The sequence below is a fragment of the Esox lucius genome, chromosome 25, assembly GCF_011004845.1.
Source record: "Esox lucius isolate fEsoLuc1 chromosome 25, fEsoLuc1.pri, whole genome shotgun sequence".
Taxonomy (NCBI): Eukaryota; Metazoa; Chordata; class Actinopteri; order Esociformes; family Esocidae; genus Esox; species Esox lucius.
In genome coordinates this window covers 3,220,290-3,242,674 of record NC_047593.1, presented here as the reverse complement: position 1 = coordinate 3,242,674, position 22,385 = coordinate 3,220,290, and the positions used below count along the sequence as shown (strand labels likewise).

Below are 22,385 nucleotides of genomic sequence, written 5' to 3'. Positions count from 1 at the left end.
TGCATGACTGGTTAATTGGGGACATAATGCATTATTCTAATTGTTTAAAAACAAGCATTCAGAGCTGAAGAGATCTTCTTGACGAGGTAGAGGCCCCAGTACCCAGGCGTTGCTAGACTACTGTATTTTCTGTCCCTGGGGGACAGAAAGTACAGTGTTCGGAATGTACATGCTACAAGAAAATATCGAAGCACATGCTAGCGGCCTATACGCAAACATTATCATAATGCGCGACTGGAATTATAGATGATCAGGGACAATTGTTTTTTTGGTCAATTTGAGATCCAGGGCTAATCATAAAAAATCCAGTGCTATAGCCCTGGACGCCCAAGCCTAACGACCCCACTGCCAGCACCTATCCATCAAAGAAGTAACCTATAGCGATGGGAAGTTAACACTTTCTACTGACTTAGGCAAAGCCTTGGTGTATGATTTCATGTATTTATCATTACAATCAAAAATCAACTACTACATTAGTCCAATTATCTGTTACAAACATGTCTTTATAATTCTACTGTCTTAATCTATTTTTCTTTGGGAACGTAAAACTAACAATGCATACCGCGGATGTGTAGAACTCTGCTGCCAGTCGTTCATTTGAATGATAAAACTGAACGAGTCAGTCATTTACGGGTCTTTTTGACTTAGGCAAAGGCAGCGGCTCCGTGCTTGTTTTCTGTTTTTTTCATCCGTCTTTATGATGTTCCTGCCTTGATGTGACGAAGAGTCATAGCTGCAGTGTGGGAGAAATTGTGCAATAGTCACAGACATCCGATTAAGAAGACGTATTGAAAGTTATCTAGAGAAACTAAAATTATTATGCATTTGACAAGACTGTTGTGTAGCCAACTAAATGTTATTAATCTCTAGATATCAATTGTGGTATTTTTGTACAGTCTAAGCTAGATGGCTTGGATGGCTGGTTTTCTGGGTAGCAAATCAGGCTTCTTTGAAATCACCTATGTGGTGACGTTTCAATTCCAAATATTAAAGTGATTAGGACCCTGGCTGATATCTAAGCTACACATACCTAACTAGAGTTGACTATTACAAGGGCAGAATGATATTTGGTGAAATACATACATGTATGTCAGTACAGCGATTGACCCTGAGTTGTCTTTCTTATTTTAACCCACACTTTGGGGAAGCAAGAGACACAAGAGAGATATGGAAAAATATCAATGACATGCTCCTTCTGAGACATTTCTAGGTTTAAAAAGTTTATCAAATCTCACATACTGTATTAACCTCCTGAGACCCTGTGTCCACAAGACCCCTGAAGGTACCCTGTGGTATCTGGTGCCAAGACATTAGCAGCAGATCCTTCAAGTCCTGTAAGTGAAGAGGTGGAGTCGCTGTGGATCAAACTTGTTGGTCCAGCATATCCAATGGATGCTCAATCGGATTGAGATCTGGGGATTTTGGAGGCCAGGGCAAAACCTTGAACTCTTCATCGTGTTCCTCAAACCATTCCAGAACAATGTGTGCAATATGGCAATGCGCATTATCCTGCTGGTAGAGGCCACTGCCATCAGGGAATACCTGTTACGGGAGCTACCACTAGTGCACCCAAACACACGATGCCAGACACAAGCGAATAACTCAAAGGGGGGACTGAGGCAAAGACGGAGGGGTAAGGGCTGGGCTGGTAGGTGGGATAGGCAGGGCAAGGCAGACAGTGCAGCAGGGTAGGTAGGCTGCGTGGGCAGACGATGTTAGGAGACGATCAACATTACTTGTTTCATCTGTGAGTGATCATAATGTTTTGGCTCATCGGTGTATCTCTTTATTTTGACAAACTTATTGATCTTGGGAATTTTTTGTATGAATTCAAATGAGCAAAAAGCTTTTTTCTGGGCTACAAAGTGTAGAGGCTATAAAGCATTATAAAACATGTTTCTTCAATAAATCATGTATTCAACTTCTACTCTAAAACTGATTATAATGGTGAGATTTTTGGGGTATTTATGGAGTGCTAGATACGGCCTTGCCTGTAGGACAAGCAGCGATCAACTGATGTTGCATTCAGCTGTCTGAAGAGCCAACCATTGGCTGACGGTGCAGTCATAGTTAATATTCATCATTTAGCAGATGCACTTATGCAGAGCAATATACATTAGTGAATGCATAAATTTCAATATTTTTTCATCCAGTCCACATTTGCCAATCAAAACCACAAAACTAGTGTGGCAAACATCGTGCTCAGGCCCCTGAGCAACATAGAGATCAGCAATCATGCAGCTTGCCAACATTCACCTGTAGACATTTGTTTATAACTTATGGGTCTTTTCGACTGCAGGGTTGTGTTGTGCAGAATGGTGAATATTAGCTTTTCATTTGTTTTTCTGTTTAAACCCAACCCACTTATGATGCAGTATGAAACTTTTGCTAATTAACAAATAAAATGGCTAAATTGCTGAATGTGTAAAAAGCTGTGTATTTGTGCATAATCTATAAGTAAACTCACTACCATAACTCAGTATGCCATGAAATTCCAGCTTTGAAAGTGGGTGGCATAATTGTAACTAACTTGATATTTGGAACCATGCAACTCATTAATAACACCTGCCAATTTAAAATAGGGATGCTCAGAGTTTTGTCACTAAAATATCGCTGGAGCTGTGATTTTCATTTGTAAATCACAGTCTGCGGTAGTACATTTCACAGCGTTTGCAAGTGGCGATACCCATGAGGACTCTGAATGACACGTCATAGCTTTTCTGACCAATGAACTGAATGCATCGTGAACGCAACACGCTTTCACCTTTTAACTAATATGAGTAGATTCTGGAACACACAGTGCCAGTGTTTCAACCGAGCGCCAGTATTTCAACCGGTTTCAACCAGAGACTGTAAAACCAGAAACCAGGCAAGCCTAGTTCAGCCGGCCCGCAATAGAAAGTGTTGCCCTCTCGAAATTCCAACCTGGGTCGCCCACGTGAAAGGCTATGTAGTTAACCACTACACCATAGAGCTATATATGCGCTGGGTGTCAGTATAGCCTCTTCTGTCTATCCTGAAAAGATCCTGTTTTGACACTGGCCATTTTAACAGCTAATTGGCCATTTGTGAATGACATTGATACAGTCAAACTGACTAACGTTTCTTAATAAGTTTACCTCCACCACAAATAGTGTCTATGTATGGCTTTTGCCACTGGCCGTTTTAACAGCGTATTAGTCAGCAATAAGCTTTACTGGTATTTACTAACATACTGGAATAGTCATAAGAATTGAGCAATTGCTAGCGAGTCTGCCAAAGCTATTTAATTTAATGGCATAAGAACATATTTTTTTCTTTCATGGCCAACAAAATACTTTTTTCTTTCATTCATGAATGACGTTTACACAATAACTATCAATAAAAGTGATAATAACTTTTTCATCAAGTGAAAAGACAAGAGAATCGTGGAATCTACCAGAAATAATTAATAAATGTTGTTGCTCTCAATAGATTCAAATCCAGGTCTTCCACATGAGAGGCGCTGTCTTTGACCACTACGCCACGGCATTACACGTTTTGGCTGTTGCTAGACTCCATTGAGGATTGTGTTAAACTGACTAATGTTTCTTATTAAGTTTACCTCCACCATAGCATCTATAACCTGTATGGCTTTTGTCACTGGCCATTTTAACAGCTTATTAGCCAGTAATTGGCTTACTAGTATCTACTAACTTCCTAGGAATAATCGAAAAAATTTAGCAATTGCTAGTGAAACTGAAGATTAACTATTCCATGCAAGAAACTGTCGCAATATAACCGTATACAGTTTCAGTTAAGGCTTACTATAACGTAACTACTATATGTTGTAGCCAGCAAATGTGTTTGTCTATCCTGACCCAAAACGCATGCACGGATATGTACTTCGAAAAGCCACCAGAAACAGTCACAATATAACCATAAACTGTTTTAATTCAGGATTACTATAATGTACACTCACCTAAAGGATTATTAGGAACACCATACTAATACTGTGTTTGACCCCCTTTCGCCTTCAGAACTGCCTTAATTCTACGTGGTGCTGAAAGCATTCTTTAGAAATGCTGGCCCATATTGATAGGATAGCATCTTGCAGTTGATGGAGATTTGTGGGATGCACATCCAGGGCATGAAGCTCCCGTTCCACCACATCCCAAAGATGCTCTATTGGGTTGAGATCTGGTGACTGTGGGGGCCATTTCAGTACAGTGAACTCATTGTCATGTTCAAGAAACCAATTTGAAATGATTCAAGCTTTGTGACATGGTGCATTATTCTGCTGGAAGTAGACATCAGAGGATGGGTACATGGTGGTCATAAAGGGATGGACATGGTCAGAAACAATGCTCAGGTAGGCTGTGGCATTTAAACGATGCCCAATTGGCACTAAGGGGCCTAAAGTGTGCCAAGAAAACATCCCCCACACCATGACACCACCACCACCAGCCTGCACAGTGGTAACAAGGCATGATGGATCCATGTTCTCATTCTGTTTACGCCAAATTCTGACTCTACCATCTGAATGTCTCAACAGAAATCGAGACTAAACAGACCAGGCAACATTCTTCCAGTCTTCAACTGTCCAAATTTGGTGAGCTCGTGCAAATTGTAGCCTCTTTTTCCTATTTGTAGTGGAGATGAGTGGTACCTGGTGGGGTCTTCTGCCCGTCTGGCACCAACAACCATGCCACGCTCAAAATTGCTTAAATCACCTTTCTTTCCCATTCTGACATTCAATTTGGAGTTCAGGAGATTGTCTTGACCAGGACCACACCCCTAAATGCATTGAAGCAACTGCCATGTGATTGGTTGATTAGATAATTGCATTAATGAGAAATTGAACAGGTGTTCCTAATAATCCTTTAGGTGAGTGTATAGTTCACAAGTCTGCTTCTCTAACCACTAAGCTATTTAACAAGGGGTAGCCAGTCAGTCAGTCACTCAGTAAGAGACATTTGCTCTTCTTGGCCGGCTCCGCTTATGCGGTCCAGCAAAAATATGGACTTAGTAACCGTGACGTCACGCATAGGTGTCTGAAGACTAGTTTCGAAGTTTGCCATCTTGGCAGTGCATCACTTGACCTAACTCCTTCTTAACCAAAAATGGACAAAGAGGTGAGGTGTGGGTGCCGCTGAGGTGTCTGGTTGCTGAAACAATCAATTACCAAGTTAGCAAAGTCTAAGAAGCTAGACTAAATGCTACCAGTATATTACTCTGCAATGCTAGTGGTTGGTAGCCGGCAGTTGGTAGCCAGTCACCATAACGTTAACAGCTTACTCTTGAGGCAAGTTAACCTGAAACTATATAACAAAGCTTAAAATGCTTCAGCGTTTTCTTTTTATATATAAAAGTGGTAACTTTGCAACTCTAGATTTTGTCGAGGCGATAGACTATAAGAAATAGGTTTGAGACTTGCAGATTAGATATTAGATTTTCACATAATGTTAGTTATGTGCATAGACTGTATGGTATAGTTTATTTGGATGTCACTTTATCATAATGTTACTTGTCAGTTAGATGAGGCAATACCAGAAAGGACAAATCGCTAGGAGTGACACGAGTGACAGCGCCAGCACCACACCTGTCACTCAATAGGTCATGCCCCCTAATTATAAGACTTAATATAATTTTAATTGTTGAGTTATAACCCCCCCCCCACAGTTGTCAAAAAGGGGAATATAAGCAATATACACCAAAACAATTTTTGAACCAGGCTGTAAATATGTATATTTCTGCTGTAAATTTGGGCATTTTGCCATAGAGATCTATGGAGATTGCTCCCTTTTGCAGCCAGCCTCAAGTGACCAATCAATGAATTGCAGTTTTTGGCACTTAATTTTTCAGCCTCGAAGTTTGCGTCTCAATCCCAATGTCCCCCCTAAACCCTAAGCCCTGAACCCTCACAGACCTAACTGACGTCACCTGGTAAGTGATTGAGTGCAAGAGGCTGCAAGGGCTGTAAATGCTATAAATAGTAATGGGACAGCACTTTGTAACTTTATTATGTTACCTTGACAACGCTGAAACATGTTGCACACTATTGTGGATTTGGGACTTTTTATATTACCTTTTTTACTTTCTTCACGGCCAAGGCACTTAATAGACCGACTGCCTGATTTATATGTCTTGCAGGCTCTTGCCCTACAGAGTGGACAAAAGGTAATTGTCAATGACAATCTATATTTGTCAATAATCAATGTACTATTTTTGGTCAAAACAGCATTGTTAAGCAAAAACTAAAATAAATAGTTGAATATACTAGGTGTATAATAAGGTGATTACATTCTTCTCTTATAAAGCGAGTTTGTCTCGATTTTTCTTTCGCATCCGGTCTTCCCCTGGTAACCCCCGTGTTTCACGTCACAACACTATGAACTGTGGGCAATTCCCTCAGGCCTGCAGAAATGCGGACTTACGAAAAGGGTGCATAAAGGGCTCAAAATGTCTGCCATAGAGCTCTTGCACACTTGATGATTTGACAGTGAGACCGCCCTAAGCCCTCACAGATTTAGCGAGAACTTGCTTCAAAGTCCGTGAGGCTGAGTGTGGACACTGGTATTGGGCCTGCCCCTCAGTTTCAAGTCGTAGTGATGCAGAGGAAGATAAACATGGCTAAGCACAGTCGGCTTCTCGTATCCTACATATGTTTTGATAGGATAACAAATATTTTAGATAATTTTTCCACCTAGCTAGATCAATGCAGAAAGTGTCTACTAGTTAAATTACTCAAATGTAAATCTAGCAACTAGCAAGGAACTTACATGGCTACTACCGCTTTGCCTTTGAAATGGATATGTATGTACCATGAGAATAATAGAATTTCACTTTGCATGATTAATGTTGTGTATTAGACTAGTTTGGGTGTATACATACCAGTTTAATATGGTTCACATCATAACATGTGTTTTCATTTGTTCAACCCATTTGTTTAATCTGCTAGGGCTGTCATTACTGTTTGGCAAAAGGTTAAGACTTAATCTGATCCCTTTTTGATACTTCACAGACATTTCTACTGCAGAGAACAGCGTACAGTTTCAGTACAAAAAACATATGCAAAATGGTAACATATCAATCCCTAGCTAATTACTATTTTACCATTGTAGTAATTTAGTCCGTTATTATTCCTGTAACGTTTATATTGTTTAATTCAAAACTGTTTTTCGTACTTTTCAAATGCATTGTCAGGTTGAACCAACTGGATAAAAGATTGGCTATAGTAACAACTGAGATATGAGCAGGTAGGAGAAGCCAACCATGCCGAGACCTGTTTTCCTCCTCTGCAAAGCATCACTTCTGAGTTTAAACACTGGTGCTCCAGAATCTACTCAGATTGTTTAAAAGGTGAAAACGTGACGGATTCAGTTAATTGGTCAGAAAAGCTATGCCGTGCCAATCAGAGTTCTCATGGGTATCTCCACTTGCAAACACTGTGAAACATAACACAGCCGACTCTAATATACAAATATATATCATTTTGTCACAGTTCTGGTGAAATTTTAGTGACAAAACTCTGAGTGTCAGTATTTTACATTGGCAAGTATTATTAATTAGTTGCATGATTCCAAATATCAAGTTAGTTACAATTATGCACACGTTTTTCCAATTACAAAAGTAATTCCAGGTTTGCAAATATTATAAGTGTGCAACCTTTTTTACAAATAAAAAACATATGTCGCTGTTTTACCTTCATACACAGGGAATGGCCACAGAGAATATTTACAGCCCTAGAGGGTGTATTATTAACAAAAGCAGAACGGAGAGGGGAACTGTGAGGTTGAACTCCAGCTTAAAGGACAAAGCCCTTTTATAGAAAGGCAGCTTTGACTCTGGGGCGGAAGTGGTTTGGAAGGAATGGGTGCTGGCAGTCATAATTTTGTCGGACCCAGCACCCTCCATCTCCTGGCCAACTTCCTCCTCCATCCCCTTCTACGTGCTGCTTTGTTTGGTTCCTTATTTCTCCAGCTGGACTCTCCCCGAGCTGCTCCCTGGGAGTCCTTATATACCTCCCCGGATGACATCCCAATAGGTGGCACGTGTGTAGGGGTGTTGCTGGTCCCCGCACAGAAATCTTACTAATATGGTTGGTTTACAGATTGATAATGTCTGCTCGCTCATGGCTGATCTACTCAACCCCCCCCCCCCCCCCCCCCCCCCAAAAAAACAGCCTGCAGAGTAATGCTCATTGCTCACCCTGCTCCTCGTAATGTTTTTTGGATGCTTGCAATAGCTCTCTACAAAGATAATTATAATATAACACAATTTCTGCCTGATTCCAGCTTTTATTGTGAAGCTAAATTAAGATACATTGCTATTTAAGGGCCTTTGCCAAAAGTGAAAACACCGGTAAGATAGATGACACCTGAATCTGCAGCATGATACATGAGGAGGTGATTTTCTGTGGGAAGAGAATGAAATGAACTAAACATTTAAATTGTTGGGCAAAACTGATCTACCTAGATTGGTAAATGTTGTGATCCCGCCTAGAAAATCCCAGAAATGAAAAAGGGGAAAGTGAAAAAGGTTGTATTAGATGGGCGATAGTATACTTTTTTGTAGTAACTGGATGGTACTCCCTATGGGTTAAAATGGATTACATGATTCCACCTTGATCATCTAACAATAAACTATACTCATCAACATAAATAAAAAAAAATCTTTATACCTGTTATAAACAACAGTGGCAGCATGCATCCATGAGTTTTGTTCTCTAACTTCTAGAACTAAGATAAAAATTAGATGGAAAAGTCCAAAATTAAATGTGGTCTTGGTGGAGCTGCCCGTGCCCTGACTCCATGCAGATGCTAACTCTATCCTTCTCTATGAAGGCATGATTTCCACATTGATCAAAATAGGTATGCAAGAAAAGGATAATAAAAAGAAAATATCAGAGCTAGCAGTTTGCTGTATGTTCACCCACTGCTGTGAAAAAGCTATAATTAAAATGATTACACCACAGAAATACTTGAAAAGAGGATAGAAAAATATGATAATGAAACCAATGATTACGGATTTGATTAAAATTGTTGAAACTTGTTCCTCAAGTCTCGATCAAGTCTATTTCTGAAAACTATGTACTCATTTGGTCTCACATTGGCAAACTATAGTGTTACCAATCATTTTTACTAATAGAAAAAAGGATCTTTAGGGGTAATTGAAAATCTATGGTTGGATTCATAAACACACTCCAAACCTTGGATTTTTATAAGAAAGCTTTGCTGTAAAACAAGGAATATATATATAAAAAGTCATAATTATTAATAAACGCAAAATTATTTGGATAACAAGGACTTCACTTTTTATAGTGAGTATTTATGGCCAGTGTACTATGTATATGAGCTGTTCTTAGGTACGAAGCATCACAGAATCCCTGGACACAGCATTTAGCCGTGGTATATTGGTAATATATAATATATTGGTAGTATATTGGTAAAAAACCCCAACATGCCTTACTCTTATTATGTGCCGGTTACCAACACAATTTAATGTTTTTATATTCCACAGCTATCAGCCAATTTGCATTCTGGATTTGAAGCACCCGGTTTATAATTCAGTTTATGTACATGTAGGGGTAGAAGCAGAAAGGTAATGAACAACAGCTGTAGTAGCAGCCACTTATGTGGTGAATGTGTGTGTCTGTGTGTGTGCAGCGAGTATTTAATGGTGATGTGGATTAAACTCTGCTCTATCTCAGCCTATTCAATCTGGGTGGGGCATACTTGGTCCTCTTTTTCTGGTGGTAACCCACAATCATGTTGACAATGATGTGGATGTTGTTGTCCTGGCACCACACCACCAGGTGTATGACCTCCTCCATGTAGGTTTGTGGTCATGGGTGATCATACCTATCACTGTTGTGTCATTACAAAACCTAATTATGGGTTTGGAGTCATGTGCAACCATGCAGTAGCTGTTGTGCTTAAACTCCACACGTATTAAAAAACATTTAATATGTGTGAACAATAATTAATAGATTTGTTCAGTTATTTTAACGTTTTATGTGTTATTTTTAATTATGTTAAGTGTACACAAATTGCAAAGTTCTTGTGCTAACGTATGCAGTATTTAACTTTTCTGTTTTATCTTTTTCAGACTAGAATTGTTTAGAAGATTAGGCAACTATTTGATAGATAGCTGTTATCATGGCGCTGCCTTCAAGATAAAACATTATATGGAATTCATCATGTTGTTTGAGGAGGAAAGATGTGTCGGGAAGCAATCCGCCAAAGGATGATGATTTGCGCTGGATAAAGCCTCCTCAACTCCATAAAGGTAGGTCATGTGTTTCTGCTTGCTCTAGATATCAGGAAAGTGCGATCATTTGTTATCATTGTTCCACATTGTTTGTACTATGTTGTGGTGTGGGTGTGTGAGTGGCTGTTCGTGTGGTGAATGGTTGTTTATTCCTAGGTGCTGACAGTTGTGGTGACAAGAGGGGCGTGGCTACCAGGCCTCTCAAGCAGCCGCACCTGCCGGTGATTTGCTGCACATCCGATGTAACAGAGTTATTTGGTGTTTGCTTGAGAGGCCAGTGCCACTCTAGATCTCATGTTGTTGCCTGTATTTATGTCCTGTTACCTGCTGCCATGCACTTTCCTTGCTACTCATAAATGCTACTCATTTATGTGTAAACATTTGGAGAAGGGTCAGGTAAGACACCCTGGGGTTTACATATGCCCGTAAATAACCACTTATATATGCTAGGTTAGATACAAGTGGTAGGGATGGGAAACTGAGGCTTTCTGAAACATTGAAGCTTGTTTCGAAAAAACACTTAACTGCTCGAAGCTTTCCAACACAGTGTACAGCAGGGACATCTGCTGCACAAAATGTAATACGACATGTTTGATTTAAAAGTATTGTATTTAACCCAGAGCGGTGTATTCAAAGTAATGGTGAGGATGAATGAATAATGAAAAGGGTGAAAAGGGAGAAAGGATGCCATTTTGCGTTCATCACCTGCAACAGGAATAATCGAACCTGTGACCATGCCAACAGCAGTCTGGAATAGTATGGTTGCAACACAGTATTAAATGTGTCAATTTGGTATTTGGTCATTTGTGCACTGTGGGGTATTGTGTTCCGGTTTGAAAAGAACTTGGTCAAATGAAGCATTCGGACGTCAGGTGATATCATATTAAAATATCTTTCAGTCTTTGCCTGTGCGTATATCTTAGGATGATGCACTTTCAGACGTCTTGTGATGACATCTGGAAGTCCATTTTGGAAAAAAACCCCACTGGGAACCTCTCTTTCCAAAATCCCCCTTTCCAACTATGTTAGTTAAAAACAATATTGTCACAAAGATCATTTCATCTATTCTTGTTTTTTTTAAGTATTTTTTTGTTTTTTCTGTTTCTATTCAGTCAGTTATCGTCTTATCAACTACCTCTGAAAAGTAGGTATTTAACAAATATTTTTGTCACTCTTTTTGTTGACGAAATGAACACTCATGCACACATTCTCCATTGCACTCTAATACACAATCCTATTACCTGTTCCAAGAACTGAGGTAAGCAATGCTCTTTAATTATTTTGTCTACTTCTCAAATGACCTACTCTTTTGTATGACTCTCAAAATAACTAACACTAAATAATTATCTTGTATGACTCTGAAATTACTGTCCTGTGACTATCAAATCACTAGCTCTTTTTTATGACTATCTTGACTAACTTGCTCATTCAAATACTTTTCTCTAATTTCCATTCGAATGCATATCTCAAACCCTCAAAATTGATTTTATTAACCTTTTATGCACGAAGTTTCAAAACAGCCATTCCAAAAACGACACCTGTTGGGCCTGGTTGGAACTCAAAGATTTTGTGACATCTGAATCTTCGAACATCATCGGTCGCGTGGTGTTGTACACTGCATCGAAAACAAAGCTCTGAAAACTGAACGGTGTTTCGGAGCATCGTGTTCATTCGTCCTATCCCTAACGAGCGGGTATAACCCTTGATTTTATGTAGCAGGTAGATTAGAGATGTGGTAGGTTAGAGAGTGCTAGGCTGGTAAGGGGCAGGGAAGAGTAGGCTTTTTAGTTTCCTTTCTTTGATTTTGACCCCATTTGTTCAGCCCTTCTCTACCCCTGTAGTGTTACTCTGTGTATGTATATTTGTAAAAATCGTACTAATTATTTACTGAACATTCCCCATGGGGGTAACTGGTGTCTTTGTGTCCATTCTTGTTATTGCAACTACCACACACACCACTCCCGTGAGTATTGACGTGGGCTGTTGCGTCCCCCACCTCCAGTGAGTACTCTGTTTACCATCAGGGAGGTGGGAGTGTAATGCTGCTGACCACAGTGATATTAAATAAAGAGTGCATGTATAAATCAGTTTATTTCTGCAATTTGCATCTTAAAAATCCACCGCTGCTGTAATAATCGCAGGTTACGTTCGGGCGGGCAAAACATATTTTTGCATGTGAGTGTTCACGATTGCAAATGTGCATTTGTGTGCCTGGGGTTTCTACATCATTTTGACAGTGTTGGTGGTTGTGGAGCGAAACATCAGACTAGGCCTACTGCAAAAGCTATGGATATCTTGACTTTTATAGGCTATACAATGTCAATACACTTTTCAAGAAATTGGGTGTATTTCAAAAAGCAAGTTTAGTGAAAACCTAGAGTTAGCTGACTCAGAGTTTTTGGAAAGTCTGGGTTTACGGTTTCAAAGAGCCAGTACAACGTTTCTCTGAGTCAGTTACAATGGCAACATACTCTGTGAAGCTATCCTGCTAACTAGCAGGTTTTATCCAACTAACCCTGAGTTTGTCCTACTCTTTCACTGAAACCTGCCATCTGAACGTGTCAGACAGGGCGTGTCCTTTTCTCAAAGAGCCACTTGAAGCACAAATACTCAGCAGAAATCTCTGTCGGGAGGGAGTGATCAGACCCCGCTTGGATGTTTTATCATTCCTTAATGATCATCTGTTAGAGCATTAAAATTTTTCTTCACAATCGATCACATTTATCTAAGCAATAATCTCAGCCCTCATGTCATTCCTATGATACAAACCCGATTCCAAAAAAGTTGGGACACTGTACAATAGTGAATAAAAACAGAATGCAATGATGTGGAAGTTTCAAATTTCAATACAACATAGATGACATATCAAATGTTTAAACTGAGAAAATGTATCACTTTAAGGGAAAAATAAGTTGATTTAAAATTTCATGGCATCAACACATCTCAAAAAAGTTGGGACAAGGCCATGTTTACCACTGTGTGGCATCCCCTCTTCTTTTTATAACAGACTGCAAACGTCTGGGGACTGAGGAGACAAGTTGCTCAAGTTTATGAATAGGAATGTTGTCCCATTCTTGTCTAAAACATCCTTCAAGTTGCTCAGCTGTCTTAGGCATTCTTTGTCGCACCTTCCTCTTTATGATGCGCTAAATGTTTTCTATGGGTGAAAGATCTGGACTGCAGGCTGGCCATTTCAGTACCCGGATCCTTTTTCTATGCAGCCATGACATTGTAATTGATGCAGTATGTGGTCTGGCAGATGTTGTCTGAAAGAGACGACATCTGGATGGGAGCATATGTTGTTCTAGAACTTGGATATATCTGTCAGCATTGATGGTGCCTTTCCAGATGTGTAGGCTGCTCATGCAACCCCATACCATCAGAGATGCAGGCTTCTGAACTGAGCGCTGATAACAACTTGGGTTGTCCTTGTCCTCTTTAGTCTGGATGACATGGCGTCCCAGTTTTCCAAAATGAACTTCAAATTTTGATTTGTCTGACCACAGAACAGTTTTCCACTTTGCCATAGTACATTTTAAATGATCCTTGGCCCAGAGAAAACGCCTGTGCTTCTGGATCCTGTTTAGATACAGCTTCTTTTTTGACCCATAGAGTATTAGCCGGAAACAGCGAATGGCACGGTGGATTGTGTCGACAATGTTTTCTGGAAGTATTCCTGAGCCCATGTTGTGATTTCCATTACAGTATCATTCCTGTATGTGATGCAGTGCCGTCTGAGGGCCCATAGATCACGGGCATCCATTATGGTTTTCCAGCCTTGACCCTAACACAGAGATTGTTCCAGATTCTTTGAATCTTTGGATGATATTATGCACTGTAGATGATGATTACTTCAAACTCTTTGCAAATTTCTCTGAGAAACTCCTTTCTGATATTGCTCCACTATTTTTCGCCACAGCATTGGGGGAATTGGTGATCCTCTGCCCATCTTGACTTCTGAGAGACACTGCCACTCTGAGAGGCTCTTTTTATACCCAATCATGTTGCCAATTGACATAATAAGTTGCAAATCGGTCCTCCAGCTGTTCCTTAACTTTTCCGGCCTCTTATTGCTACATGTCCCAACTTTTTTGGAATGTGTAGCTCTCATGAAATCCGAAATGAGCCAATATTTGTGTTATCTATATTCTATTGTGAATTAAATATAAGTTTATGAGATTTGTAAATTATTCCATTCCTTTTTTACTCACAATTTGTACAGTGTCCCAACTTTTTTGGAATCGGGTTTGTACATCATGGACATGATCTCAATTCGGATTTTTTTTTTGTGTTGCCGTTTTCTGTATATCAGCGGTGACACTGAGCATATGTCCAAGCAACCGTCTCTGTCAAGCTGTCATGTGACTCTTGCACTCTTGCTGCATTACCTGGTACGGCAGTTGCTCCAATAACAAGTCCCTCCAGAGGGTAGTGAAGTCTGCGGAGCATGTCATTGGCTGCCATCTTCCCTCCGTGCAAGGCATCTACCATACACGATGCCTGATAAAAGTACGGAACATCATCAAAGGCTACAGACACCCAGGTTATGGTCTGTTCACACTGCTGCCGTCTGGTAGATGCTACCGGAGCATCAGGGCACGCACCTCCAGATTTACAGTTTTTTCCCTCAGGCCATAAGGCACCTCAACCGGCAACAATGATCTATGATCATACTGATCACACATGAACATTCCAAATGCTATGATGTCTTTCTATGTACATTTCATGTACATTAGAATATTATTTTGTATGTAGCATTCATAGGCATATTACACTCATATTTATAATATTCAATACTCCAACCCATATTGTTCCTATTTCCCATCCTACTCTCATTAAAATTATTGCTAGATAAAATGTTTGTGTATATTACTTCTATATTTGTTCTTTTTATATTTCTTAATTCTGTGTGGCATTTCACAAGAATGTCACTGTTAAGAATGATGCTGTGTTATTCGGTGCATTTGATAAATAAACCCTGAACTTGATATTACACCCACACACACACATTAATTATATAAATGTTTAATGAGTGCAACACTCGAGATGCAACTGGTCTTTTTTTTCAATTAATGCTCACGCATTGTCTCTGTCAGCAATTTTCTGCCACGCTAGCTCACGTTCTTTTACTGCTGATACTGTATTGCTTTTTTCTTGAGTATATACTCATATTCTGCATGTGAATGCATTAACATATCTAACTCCACTGGGGAGAAGTACCTTTTTCTCCTGTTGCCATGATGAATCACATTATCTGCTTTCCATTGATGAGGGCTTTTTATCTCCCTGTGCACGTGCTTTACTCAGGGTTAACTTAACTCAGACTTGACTGAACTAATTGTTACCAACTGTTACCAACACTGAGTTTGACAGCTCAGAGTCAGTCAACTCTGCTTTCTGAAATACCCCCATTGACATTTCTTTTTCAACAGTGTTTTGAAGCGATATAAAACATGGATAAAATACAAAATAACAGAACATTCTTATATTTTGGTTTATGTTTAGATAAAAAGTAAGATTTTGGAAGATCAATAGTTATTGGATAAATTCAAATGACTGAATATCTGACAGACCTTTAGTGTGTAATGTAGAGTGGCCTAACCATATGGAAGTAGAAAGCAATGGTTTAGGAAACCTTTCCAAAGGCGTTGTACATAAACCATACGGTAAAATGCAAATAAAACTTTTGGCCATCTATGTCTAACATTGATTGATTACTACTTTTGTTTACACGTGGACAGGTAATTTGTAACTGTAACGGATTACATTTAACAAGTAACCTACCGATCCCTGCAAGTGAAATATGGAGGACCAAAGAAGTCAAAATTAAATATATAAATAATTAAATATTTAATTAAATAAATATATTATTTTAAGTGGCACATAATGTTCAATCTTTTTTATATGCCCCTTTTTAAAATAATGATGTGATATTTCATTATAATACATTGTATTTCCTTTTTTACTCTCAAGATTTCATAAAATCATGGCCTTTTTCATAATAAAGTCAGTGGCGGTTAAAGAGATTTGGGGGCCCTAGGCAGTGACTGGTTGAAGCCCCAACATACATTTTTGACATTATTGTCCTTTTCAAAGCCATACCAGCAACATTTTGAAAATACCTTCTTTATTTTTTAATGGAAATGTCACTTCCAAAGACATTTGCTTTGCTGCCCTTTTCAATGGAGTAAATCCATTAGTAGAAAAATTATTTGAAGAGTACAATCATTATAAGCTACCACTACAGTGAAGCACACAAAGCACTTAGCCACTTTGATCGAGTGTAGGCCTTCAGTTTCTTAATCAGTAGCTTCGTTAGGCCTGGGTGTCCGGGGCTATAATAATAAAAAAACAGCCCCTGATCTACTCATCTATAAATACGATTGCGCATTATGACAATGTAGACGTGTAGGCCGCCAGCGTGTTCATCTGTACTTTCTGTCCCGGGTGTGGCGGGTGGGTGGGCTAGCCCCTGTATGTATTGTGATCCTAGCAACGCCTCAGTTCCTAATCATTATCAATGCATTCATATTCCTTTCTCACTTTCCTCATCTGTCAGCTGGGAAGGCTGTATCTTTTGACCCAGTTCCACAAAAAAAGATGAAGATGCTTAATTTTGAGCTGACATTAAGGCCACTGGAGAGGGGTTAAGAGGCAAACCATAAGAGAGCAGATGTTTTCATAGCGCATGCTTTGGTTAAATTTTACTGGGTTGTATCTTGCTGAACAGATAGCTCTAGATAGTGTAGGCTATCGCGCTTGTTTCAGCAATGTTGCGCACTCGTTTTGACACTGTGACTCGCAAAGGAAGCAAATCAGTGTTGCGTGTAGATGAGAATAACAAAGAAAACTTTCAGTGCTCTAGTTAGCTTGATATTCGCTGCACTAACGTGTAGTGGTGACGCAAGAAGTAGTGAAAGACACTGACTCATCCAGATGGTTACCAACATATTGTCTAATGCTGTTATGTACAGGTGCTGGTCATAAAATTAGAATATCATCAAAAAGTAAATTTATTTCAGTAATTCCATTCAAAAAGTGAAACTTGTACATTATATTCATTCACTACACACAGACTGATATATTTCAAACGTTTATTTATTTTAATTGTGATGATTATAACTGACAACTAATGAAAATCCCAAATTCAGTATCTCTGAAAATTAGAATATTACTTAAGACCAATTAAAAAAAAATGGCCAACTGAAAAGTATGAACATGAAAAGTATGAGCATGTACAGCACTCAATAATTAGTTGGGGCTCCTTTTGCCTGAATTACTGCAGCAATGCGGCGTGGCATGGAGTCGATCAGTCTGTGGCACTGCTCAGATGTTATGAGAGCCCAGGTTGCTCTGATACTGGCCTTCAGCTCTTCTGCATTGTTGGGTCTGGCGTATCGCATCTTCCTCTTCACAATACCCCATAGATTTTCTATTGGGTTAAGGTCAGGCGAGTTTGCTGGCCAATTAAGGACAGAGATACCATGTTACTTAAACCAGGTACTGGTAGCTTTGGCACTGTGTGCAGGTGCCAAATACTGTCGGAAAATGAAATCTGCTACTCCATAAAGATGGTCAGCAGCAGGAAGCATGACGTGCTCTAAAACTTCCTGGTAGACGGCTGCGTTGACCTTGGACCTCAGAAAACACAGTGGACCAACACCAGCAGATGACATGGCACCCCAAACCATCACTGACTGTGGAAACTTTACACTGGACTTCAAGCAACATGGATTCTGTGCCTCTCCTCTCTTCCTCCAGACTCTGGGACCTTGATTTCCAAAGGAAATGCAAAATTTACTTTCATCAGAGAACATAACTCAGCAGCAGTTCAGTCCTTTTTGTCTTTAGCCCAGGCGAGACGCTTCTGACGCTGTGTCTTGTTTAAGAGTGGCTTGACACAAGGAATGCGACAGCTGAAACCCATGTCTTGCATACGTCTGTGCGTGGTGGTTCTTGAAGCACTGACTCCAGCTGCACTCTTTTTGAATCTCCCCCACATTTTTGAACGGGTTTTGTTTCACAATCCTCTCCAGGGTGCGGGTATCCCTATTGCGTGTACACTTTTTTCTACCACATCTTTTCCTTCCCTTCGCCTCTCTATTAATGTACTTGGTCACAGAGCTCTGTGAACAGCCAGCCTCTTTAGCTATGACCTTTTGTGTCTTGCCCTCCTTGTGCACGGTGTCAATGGTAATCTTTTGGACAGCTGTTAAGTCGGCAGTCTTCCCCATGATTGTGTTGCCTACAGAATTAGACTGAGAGACCATTTAAAGGCCTTTGCAGGTGTTTTGGGTTAATTATCTGATTAGAGTGTGGCACCAGGTGTCTTCAATATTGAACCTTTTCACAATATTCTAATTTTCTGAGATACTGAATTTGGGGTTCTCATTAGTTGTCAGTTATAATCATCAAAATTAAAAGAAATAAACACTTGATATATCAGTCTGTGTGGAATTAATTTATACATTATACAAGTTTCACTTTCTGAATGGAAATACTAAAATAAATCAACTTTTTGATGATATTGTAATAATATGACCAGCACCTGTACATCCCAGGGGCATTCATGTTGGCTAATAGGCATGTCACTATTCTATGTAATGTATTGGTCACCCATTGAAATGACCTAACTCTTTCGACATTGTTTTGAACAGGTAGCAACCAATGTCGATTAGCCAATCAGCAGCTAAAGACCACCCACTTGCATTGATTGACATATCCCTTGTGATCATGAAATACTCTATGAAATATGGCATTACATTTTGAAATAAGTCATTAAATAATGAAATATGCCATTAAATGATGAGATACACCATGATTTTTTTTAAAACCCTCCCTGGTGAAAGCTAATGCGTATACATTATAAATGAGTGAAAAAATTATTAAAGAACCACGTGCTGTTTAATTTCAAAAACAATTTCCATATTCCTTATTGTATACTCTGTGGCATATACAATATTGCTAAATAGCTTGAAGCATATTTATAGTGAAGGGCTCTGTGTAATAATAATGAACATCAGTATAAGTCACGTGAAATGCAAAGAATTTACACAGTGTTTGTGTGTACAGTATGTGTGTGTGGAATCCCCCAAAAGTTAGTAAAACCAGATTTTTTTTTGCCCGTCACCAATACAAAAAATGAGTTTGAGGGTAAAACATACAATTGGGCTAGTGTTTAGAATTGGGGTTACTTATAGGTTTATGCATTACAGATTAGTTTTAAGTTCATGGTTAGGCATTAGGGATAGGTTAACCCAGCTAGCATGTGACCAACGGTCCAGTAGCAGTCCCCTGGTGGCAAAGTCAGTGGCCCACCAGTGGGCGGCGCCAACAGCTAGCTGGTGTTTTGCTCATCGTTTTACTAGCGGCCCACCAGTGGCAGCCTACGCTTTAACGACAGATATCCGCTTCTGACCCACTGGCTCATAGTAATAACTTGCTGGTGGCCCGCCGTCGGACCACCACTCATATTCTGCTGTGTTCACCAGTTTTGGCTGTGTTCACCAGTTTAACCAAAACAAAGTAATTCATTACTGACCAATGACCTTAATTGATCATTTACACCACAGGTGTCAAACCGGTTCCACGGAGGGCCGAGTGTCTGCAGGTTTTCGCTCTCACCTTGTACTTGATTGATTAATTAGTTCACTAATTGGTTAATTTCTACCCCCACCTGGTTGTTCAGGTCTGACCTGGGAACCAATTTAAAGGAAAACCCAAAGACCTGCAGACACTCGGCCCTCCGTGGAACCGGTTTGATTTCAGTTTATTGCTCACTGGTTAGTTTTGAACTCCCTTTACCTTGTTAATTAGATCTTAATTAAATACCTCCTTAAAGTGGTGAACACAGCCGAACCCAGTTCAATACTTTTACTTCGTATTTTGATTGTGATTGTTGCGATCTTTCATTTTAGTTGCCAAGATGCGTTATTGACCTGGGGGATGCTGTTGCCTGGGTAAATGCCAACATGGCTCTCTCCCCATTCATGTTTTTGTTTAATAATTTTGAAGACACTAAAACATTCATGGATGAAATAGACAAAAGAGGACTTAGTGATAATTTTGAGCTTCTCTGTTAATTATTTTTGTTGATGCCAATTAGCTGTCTTTAAACCAACTAATGAAGGTTTCCACACAACAAAAATTACAAGATCCAGAAAACATAATATAGTTTGATGAGACAAAGAGAAAAGAAACATTAGTTGTTTACCAAGAGTATACTGGACAGTATTTTGGAAGTGTTCACCTGGCCATACAACATTTCAGCATGAAACCAAATCCTACAGCATCTGGGCAAAGCTTTATACACAGTACATATAGAAACAGTTTAGTTTAGTCAGTGTTGGAATGTCATGTTTGGAACATTTGATCGGGTGATTAAATGTTTAATTGTCTAACTGACATATCATTTAATTTTGTATTTTAAGGTTATGCCATTATCTTCATGCTTTTGGACTACATTAATTGACTTTCAGTAATGTCTGTTTGCCCTTTTGTACCTGTTGCACTTGTAATTTAGGTTATTGAATCAAATTTTAGGAGAAGGTTTAAATTAAACATCAGATAATTGATTCCAAGACATGTAACACTTACCTCCTGACAATGTTTTAAGTCCATAACCACGTCATTACTCTAGAAATAAATTACTCCTGGAAAAATATATATTTATGTATACAGATGTTTACCTGACCTCTACATGATGCAAATTGAAACTTGCCACCTTTCTGCAACAGGCTATAGAAAATTCAACACTTCCACTTACCAATTTCAACTTCCTAGAACAATGCTGTTCAATTGAACAATGCAAGTCATAGGAAGAGAAACCATTACAATGATTTGTATGAAAACTGTTCAGATCTACACAGCAGAACCCACAGGTCTCAGCAAAGGACCTTCAGAACAGTTTAGCTGACACTGAAGTTGTTGCCCACAAATCCACCGCACAATGTACCTTACACAGCATGTTCACAATTGTGTAATATGTTGAATCAATGGAAAATGCATAAATGGTAATCCTGTATAAACTTGTGCAAAAGGGAGGCCTGTTTCACTTTGTAACATGAAGAGCTCAGATCAACTATATTGTAACTGCAATAAGCGGCATTCTCAACCATTAACCTCCTAATGATGGCCTTCTACTGTATCACATATAACCAAGCAATGGCTACTCAAAGAAAAACTGATCATGGCAGGCATAGTGTGTATGACTGTGCATGTGTATGTATGCGTATGTCTGTATTATAACTACACTCAGCAGCTTTCTAAACCACCAGTGTCTCAATTATTTTTAGAGACAGTTCAGTCTTCAAATTAATACAGCTCCGGAAGAAATAGGTGCTGTGGTCTCTTAATTTTTTATATACATATTTTTTTATATGTATATTTCAGTTGTATGTTATCAAACAATTTTAATCCTGAAACAAAATACAATTAAATGGTATTATAAAATACCATTTAATTTTACATTATTGTTACAAGCATAGTCAGACTAGAGCACTTTTTTCTTCATGTAGTCAAAGCAAATACAATTTTTGTTTTCTATATCAATGCTTGAACCTCTTGAACCTAGTGTTATATCTTGACAACAATTATTGAATGAAATCACCTGAACTCTGAGATAAAGTTGTAACATTAGTTAACTCTTCTTCCTCCATTAGCCAACTCAATGTAATGACGTCATTCCCATACATGATACCTAGCGTCGAACCGTGGGTTAAACCAGGATGTCCCCAAACTGACCAATGGCAAACATCAGTGGGCATAACTTAATATTCAGGAACCCCCATATTAAGTAACGCCCCTGACTTGCGATCTGCAGATATACCTTATTGGTGTGACTTGGAGAAGTGGAGTCCTCCTTGGTCGGCGTCCATAGAGACCAGCCTTGTACAGTGTCCACTGGAGTGTCTTCCTTGAGATGTTGGTACCAGAGTTGCCCAGATTCATCAGGATGGCCTTGGTGGTGATCCTTGAATTCTTCTTGGCCTCTCACACTACCATTCTTGCCAGCGCAGGGGTCACTTTTGACTTCCTACCACGCCCTTTGAGGTTTTTCACAGTGTGGTTCTCCTTGTACTATTTGATTATGCATTGCACTGGTGGCCACCGGCACGTGGAAACACTTGGATATGGCTTTATAGCCCTTCCCTGTC

At 39.4% G+C, this 22,385-nt stretch overlaps 1 long non-coding RNA gene across 2 annotated transcripts; it reads left to right on the top strand.

The window, feature by feature from the left end:
* The first annotated feature begins 10,486 nt into the window (after window positions 1–10,486).
* LOC117594081 lies at window positions 10,487–12,168 on the top strand. Of its 2 annotated transcripts, none has more exons than XR_004575462.1 (3): window positions 10,487–10,626; window positions 11,343–11,374; window positions 11,740–12,168. It is a non-coding gene; the product is annotated as an uncharacterized LOC117594081 (long non-coding RNA). The 2 variants fall into 2 exon arrangements; XR_004575461.1 differs by having other exon boundaries at window positions 11,343–11,488.
* Window positions 12,169–22,385: the final 10,217 nt, after the last annotated feature.